This window comes from Nicotiana attenuata, unplaced genomic scaffold (genome assembly GCF_001879085.1).
Source record: "Nicotiana attenuata strain UT unplaced genomic scaffold, NIATTr2, whole genome shotgun sequence".
Classification (NCBI taxonomy): domain Eukaryota; kingdom Viridiplantae; phylum Streptophyta; class Magnoliopsida; order Solanales; family Solanaceae; genus Nicotiana; species Nicotiana attenuata.
Window position 1 is genome coordinate 200,086 of NW_017672150.1, and position 7,779 is coordinate 207,864.

The window sequence follows — 7,779 nt, forward strand, 5'->3', positions numbered from 1 at the left end:
CATATTGGACAGTCGTAGGGGTGGTTAACAGGGATGGTAATAGAATTAATATTGCTAGTAATATCAGGGAGTAGTTCAAAGGAGAGCTTTTCTAATGACCAAGAATTGTTAATAATAAGATCACTGATTTTTGTTGTTTGATCGTTCTTGTTAGGGAGGGCTCTATGCAGCTTCTGAGGCGGGTGTGTTGGGGATCCATCTGTCATCCCAAATATAAAGGGTGGAATTTTTTTGTATAGACCAAAGAGTTCCTTTGTTACAAATGTGCCATCTTTTAAGAATGCTCATCTAAGTGTAGGAGTGGTTCTTTCTTTCGTTTGTGATGTAGGTTTGGATTAGGAGCTTTGCCCATGGGGCTTGCGGATTGTTTAGCAACCTCCAGGCCATACTTGTTAGCAGAGCGATATTTTTAGATTTGGCTTTTCGAAGACCTAGCCCTCCTTTATTTTTTTCTAAGGTGATTGTATCCCAGCTAAGAAGGTGAAGCTTCTTTTGGAGTTAGTGGTACCCCATGTAAAATTCATTTGAACTTTATCAATGGAAGTATTATAGTGGGAAGGAGGGTGTATTGCATGACGTGACTAGGAATACTCACAAGAGTGGATGATGCTAGAGTGGTTCTACCTGCGATGTTTAAGTAGTTAGACTTCCAAATGGCTAGTCGAGATCTCATGTTGTCTAGAATATAGTGGAAGTCTTTTGCTTTTGGATTTGAATTGATAATAGAAAATCCCAGGTATTTTCCAAAGGAGTCACAACTCTTTATTCCAAACAAGTTAGCAATGTCGTTAATGCAAGTCTTAGAGTAGTTCTTTTAGAAGATAATTTTTTATTTTTGTGAGATTGATGGTCTGCCTAGATATATTACAGAAGATTTTTAATCCTGAGAGAATAGTATTATAGGACTTCCTTGGATAATCGGTAGAAGAATGATTGGCTTGATCATTTGCTTCACTGCGGAAGAACCCCTTTCTACACTACGTTCCCAATAAAAAGCCGTCATCCTTCTGTCGCCTGAAAAAAGAGAGAGCTCCTTTCTTTTCTAGCTTTGGCGGGAGGAATGAAAATCCTGGATTATTGCCGATGTAATCATAAAAAGCGAATTTTTCAGGGACCGGATAAACTTTGATTTTCGGCTAACCCATTTTTTTTTCCATCTCATTTTTTTTAACGAATATATCTCTACATATTCATCATCTAAAGATATATCTTTCATTACATTCCTTCTTAAACTTACCGGTCTGATGATATCTTAATCTAAGAAAAGAAGATTTAATAAGAAAATCCAATTTCCTTTCCATTTCGGCGAATTGAAAGAGCCATCAATCACTATGATCTCTTTCTTAGAAAATAACATTGTGTTAACCTTGTTATCGTATTCTATACTTCTTGTAGCTTGTATGGCAGCCCCTTTGGCCGACCTAGGCAGTTTCGTAGGACTCTCTAGAGTCCTCTAAGATGCCACCACTCCTTTGTGCTTCCATGGAGCTTCCACCAACTCCTAGATCACCCGCGGCTAATTCAATTCACTCTTCTTGAAGGCTCCTTTTGATTCTGTTTTATCTCAGTCAAACTCTATTTGCTAAATAGAAGCACATTTAACGCTTCAGCGGCGAGCTCCGTGCGTGAGTCTTTTGTTTGTAATTGGACTTGCCCGAAACAAAGGAACCTTGGCGCGAGAACCCTCTAGATTAGGGAGATCCAAATAAGAGCTTGTTGCATATGCGTAAGAAACCACCCCATGCGGTGTGAGAAAAGCCCACTTGACTTCGGAATGCCAACCTCCCTTAGTATTTATATGGCTCATTCACGCAAGGTCGTCTATAAAAAAAGAGGTGGGAAAGGGCCATACCATTCGTTGAGAGTGTGATAGGGTCCCACCTTTTAATATCTACTTGATTATTGATATATCTAGTAAACATCTCCATATAGAGAATAAAGATATAGGGTGACATAGGGCCACCTTGCCTAATCCCACGACTTAGTTTGAAATAGTTGGTGCTTGAACCATTCACAAGCACAACTATAGAACTAGTTGAGATACACGACATTATGAGAGAGATGATTTTTGGAGGAATTTTAAAGTACAAGAGAGTTTTGTAAATGAATGACCACTCAAGTTTGTAGGAAGCTTTTTCTAAATCAAGTTTGAGGATCATTTTACCTTTCTTACTGGACTCTTCTTGAAATTATTCATAATTTCTTGGATTAGGATAGCGTTATCACTAGCCCTGTTTTTAAGGAAATTGGCTTGGAAGGGGCTTATGATTTTTTCCAGGGAGGGTTTCAATCTGTAAGTGATGATTTTAGTAAGGACTTTGTAAATGGTATTACAAAGGCTGATAGGTCTAAAACTTTTTAGATCATTGGCATTGTGGAATTCTGGGATGAGGCATATGTAGGTGCTATTTATTTCCGGCGGAATACAATGAGAGCTAAATATTTCATGGCAGAAATTAATAGCACTAGGACCAACTATTTTCCAATATTTTTGGTAGAAGAAGGGTGAAGTCCATCTGGACCTGGAGCTTTAAAGGGTATGAAAGAGAATAAGGCTCTGTTAACCTCACTATCCTTGAGGGGTCTATCAAGTGAGGATAGATCTACCGAGCCAAAAGTAATTAGGAGGTTACGATTTTAAAATTGATAGTGGGAAGTAGTAAAAACTTCTTCAAAATAATTTCGTGCATGTAGCAAGATATCATTCTGGTTGTCAATCCAATTCCGTAAAATTATCTTTAAAGAAGCTAATATGTTTCCTTCTTCTTCTATTGGAGGCACAAGTGTGAAAAAATCTAGTGTTTGCGTCACCATCGTTGAGCCATGAGATCCTAGATCTAAGCTTCCACTAATCTTCATCTAATTTTAAGTAATTATTGTAATCTTTTTGTAAGGATATTTCCAGGTTCTGAAGGAACATGCTAGTAGCATAATAAGGGAAACATTGAATACCATATAGTCTAGCCAATTTTTTCCTAAAGATGTCTCCAAAAGTATTCTCACTCCAATCTCTAATATTTAGGGCAAAGTTATGCATGGCCGACTTGTAGTTATTATTAACTCGGGTTGATTGGACTATATTGATAAAATCGGGGTGCGTACACCAAATATTCTCTAACCTGAAGGGCTTTTGTGAAGGGATATGGGTGAAGGAGTTAAGCTTAAGAAGTAATGGGTTATGGTCCGAGTAGGTTTTAGGCAGGTGGGTTACTGAGGAGCCAGGGAAGAGGTTTAACCATTCTTCATTAGCTAGGAATCTATCCAATAATTAAGCCTTTGCGTCTTTTCCTATGGTTAGACCACGTGTACTTACAGCCCTTGTAGCCTAAATCGACTAGTTTACAATTATTAATATGGTTCCAAATCCTAGAGGTTCTTGAGTGACTAACCTTCCTACCTCCAAACCTCTCGGATGTCATGGTTATATCATTTAAATATCCTCCTACTAACCATGCTCCATTATAGGTGTTAGCAATATTTTCTAAGTAATGCCACATGATTTCTCTATCATAAATATTAGCGCTAGCATAGACAGTACTAAGGAGCCAAGAAAAGTGAAAGGGGAGTACCTCAATCATAGCATGAATTTCCTGATGTAACGACCCAGCCAGTCATTTTGAGAGTTAAAGCCCTGATCCTCTATTAACTATTTTTCTCGTATCTTTTTCTGTTATTGTGAATTGCCGGGAGGTTTCATTTTAGTTTTTGCGAGTGTTTGGGAGTTAGAGCCCCGATCCTCTATTAACTATTTTTCTCGTATCTTTTTCTGTTATTGTGAATTGCCGGGAGGTTTCATTTTGGTTTTTGGGAGTGTTTGGGACACTTAGTCCTCAAATGGAGATTTAAGCTTTAGAATTTGGACTGTAGTTGGAACTGTGTGAAGACGACCCCGAAATGTAGTTTCGTTGATTCCGTTAGCTCCATTGGGTGATTTTGGGCTTAGGAGCGTGTCCGGATTATGTTTTGGAGGTCGCTCATTTAGGCTTGAAATGGCGAAAGACGATTTTTTGGAGTTTTGGGCCGGTGAAATTTTTGATATCGGGGTCGGAATTCGATTTCGGGAGTTAGAGTAGGTCTGTAGTGTGAATTATGACTTGTTTGAAAAATTTGAGGTCAATCGGACGTGGTTTGGTTGGTTTCGGCATCGGTTGTCGAATTTGGAAGTTTAAGTTCATTAAGTTTATATTGGAGGGTGATTTGTGTCTTTAGCATTGTTTGATGTGTTTTGAGGGATTAACTAAGTTTGTATGGTGTTTTAGGATTGGTTGGTATGTTTGGTTGAGGTCCCGGGGGCCTCCGGTGTGTTTCGGATACTCAACGGGTTGAAATTTGGACTTGTGCATATTCTGAAGTTGGCTGGTTCTGGTGTTTTCACACCTGCGGTGGGAAGCCCGTAGGTGCGGCCCCACAGAAGAGAGGAATGAATCGCAGGTGCGGGTTTGGGTATAAAGGCCAGGGGTCGCAAGTGCGATGAGGGAGTCGCAGGAGCGAAGCCGCATCTGCGGAAGGGTAGTCGCAGAGATACGAAGGTGAGAAGGACCAAAGGCTCCGCAGAAGCGGACGATTAGCCGCATAAGCACATCCGCCGACGCGGACGAAGGCGCGCAGGTGCGGACTCTGGAGTTTAATGAAAACTCTCAAATGCGGATTCCCTGTCGCAGATGTGGTCCTGGGAATGCAGAAGCGGAAATCGCTGGGCAGAAAAGGGTATTTTTGAGGGTTTTAAGTTCATATTGTGAGCACGTGATTTTTGCCCTAAGCAATAATTCCCAAAATTTCAAACAAAACAATTTTTCTAGTATTTTATAGATTTTTGTGAATTTTGTGGCATTCTTTGGTAATTGTTGCATTTTTATTCGTGCATTTTTAATGCATATAAAATACAAAAATACGCATTTATATTCAGGTTTCAATTTCATGGTTAGTATTAATTAGGGATTAATTTGTTTTTAGAACGTAATATGGAGAAAATAACAAAAATAGTCCACTTTTGTATTTTTAATTGTTAATTGTTGAATTGGTCGCGAAATAGGTTTTAAACAATTTTAGGAATTAATTAGCTTAACTTTGAAATATATTAGGTCTTTATAAAATCAGAAAAAAAATAATAATAATAAATAAATACAAAAATACAAAAATAGATAAAAGAAATAAAAGGGAGAAAGAAAAATTAAAAAATGATCTTAATTGGACTGGTCTTTGGGCCAAATTGGCTGAGCCCCAAATGAAATAACCCTGAAAGACCCAAGCCCAACCCTGGTGACCCGGTCCGTCTCCCCTACCCCACAAAACGACGTCGTTCTTTTTAGCCGATCGGAACCGTTGATTGCTGATCCAACGGACAAGATCGTCCTAGGATGTTTTATTTTTATATGTCCAAAACCATACCCCTACCCCCTCAGAACCCCCTCCTACCCTCACCGTCTCGCAAACCCTAACCATGTAACACCACCGTCGCCCACCGTAACCCCGCCGTCTACCACCGTCCCTCCGCCGTCCGCCGCCGGCCGGAAATCGTCGCCGCCGGCGGCGATGCTCCGATCAACCCCAAAATTACACCACCGGTTCTCCTCGTTCCCCTCTCTCCAACCCTGCCCTTGGTTTCCCTCGAATCAACGTCGAACTCGTCGAATATCCCGTTAAAGTTTTCTGGCCAAGTTGCCGGTTACGCCAAATGGTCCCAAACTCGCACCACAGAACCGCCCAAGCCTCCTCTACCCAACCCCCATAGCCACTTGTCTCGAACATGGCCGGAACTGCTCAAATATTGAATCAAAAAACTCGACCAAAACCCTAAACTCTCCAAATCTCACCAACTTCACACCATAGGACCTCCACACACCCCTCATGACGAATCCGTCACCAGAAGCTCTCGAATCTCGCCGGAGTTGGTCGAACTTTGAATCGACAAGGCGGCAAAACCCTAGAATCATATCGGTGAGTTCGCCCCATGTTGTTTCTGTTTTTTCTTCTTTTCTCATGTGGCGTGAAGTAATTCCATGATTGTTCTGGCTCCGTAATTAGTTGATAACACGAAACTGTTTTGCGGTTTGGCCATTGGTTTAGGTATAGTTTTATTTCAAGTGATCTAAGTTTAGCCCTCCCTTGTTCGATCATTTCTTGTGTGAATTAATGCTGTGGTTTTTAATTTCTAGGTTCATCTTATGTTGATTTTCGCCAAGTCTGTTTTTGATTTTGTCTATGTGTTAAATTATGGTTGTTTGAATTTGTTCTAATTTCTGATTTTAGTTGTGATTATTAGTCTAATTCTTCGTTAATTTGTTTTGATAAGTTCTGGATTAATTTTGTTTACCCAGTAGTCAGTATTTCTCCAGTTCAATACTTAGTTAAGTGGATTTGGTTATAGCTGATAGTGGTAATTTGGTGAGTCGAGACATGGATAGAGGGTTGATAATTGCAAAATAGACTCAGGGTTTTGTTTGGGTTTTGGTAGTAATTTCAGGGAGTGCTAAGGGTAGTTTAGGCATGGGAAAAGGGTAGTTTAATCAAATTTGGTAATTGTTGAAGTGAAGTGAGGGCAGAATAGGAATTGTATTGGGTATAGAACCTCCTAGGATGGACTATAGTGCAGGTTTCAGTAAACTTAGGGTAGTTACTTGTGTAACAAGCTAAGAAAACAAGGGGTAAAAAAATAGAATTGAGATAGGGACTAAGGGTTGAAATGAAAATCTGAAATTGGACCCTAAGTTCACTTATAAAATGGGCACTCTTTTGCTTTGTGCGGGGAGGTTTTTTTTGGCAGCCATCTAAACCCCCCCCCCCCCCCAAAAAAGGCATTCTACCAGTTCTGGGAGCCTAAAATTCCCTCAAAATAATACTGTTATATTGGCCTTGAGAATCAGAAACGATCTGGTTTTTCCAGTGTTCTATTCTATACTTGAGAATTACTGCAAATAGAGTCGTTTGGGATCTATCTGAGCTGTTATTGGTTGGTTTTTGAGAAATTCAAGCTGGATTTGAACTACATCAGTGCTAGAAATTGTTGCCGTGTTTGATCTGTCACTGAAATTGCAAATATGTTCCTGAACTTGCTGTGTCAATTGATTTGTTACTGGATTTTGAATTCATTCCTGGTTGGCTGCTGAGAACTGTTATTGCTGCTGATCTTCTCTTCTTCTTATTGCTCTTTGATCTCCAGGTACATATTCTGAGTCTTGATATCATGTAAATCCTCAGCTGAGATGAAATAAAGTGGAAGCATATTTTGTTTCGATGTTTTCATTATGCTTGACTGTAATAACTAAGGACTGTATAACTGGACTGTACATCTGGACTGTGTAATGAATTTTAATTCTGATTATAGCAATTCACATGTTAGAATCTAATGTTTACTTTCTATAATTAAAACAGGGTTCTACTGATTAGTTACAAGTTATTGAAGGCATTTAGTGTAGCTTGAAATAAATTCAGCGTGTCTCACTTCTAATTGAATTTGGTTTTGTTTGATATAAGGCCAGTGGCTTGATTTACACAGTTTGAGCTTCGCCTCATGCGACACAGGCCCAGATTCAAAAGTAGTGCCTTTGTGTCCAAGTCTGGGCCAAGCGAGCAGCCCAACTGTGACAAGGATACGAGGTCAGGCCTGCTTTCAGGCTAGGCTGATTTTGAGATTGGTAATGTCTCCTTATTGGGCTTACTACAAGGCCCATGTCTGGACAACATTCATTCACTGAACGTTTAGGGCCTGATTTCTCTTAAGGGCCTATTTTAAGGCCCACAAAACTGAACATTTCCTTGGGGTATTTTGTTTAAGTTCGA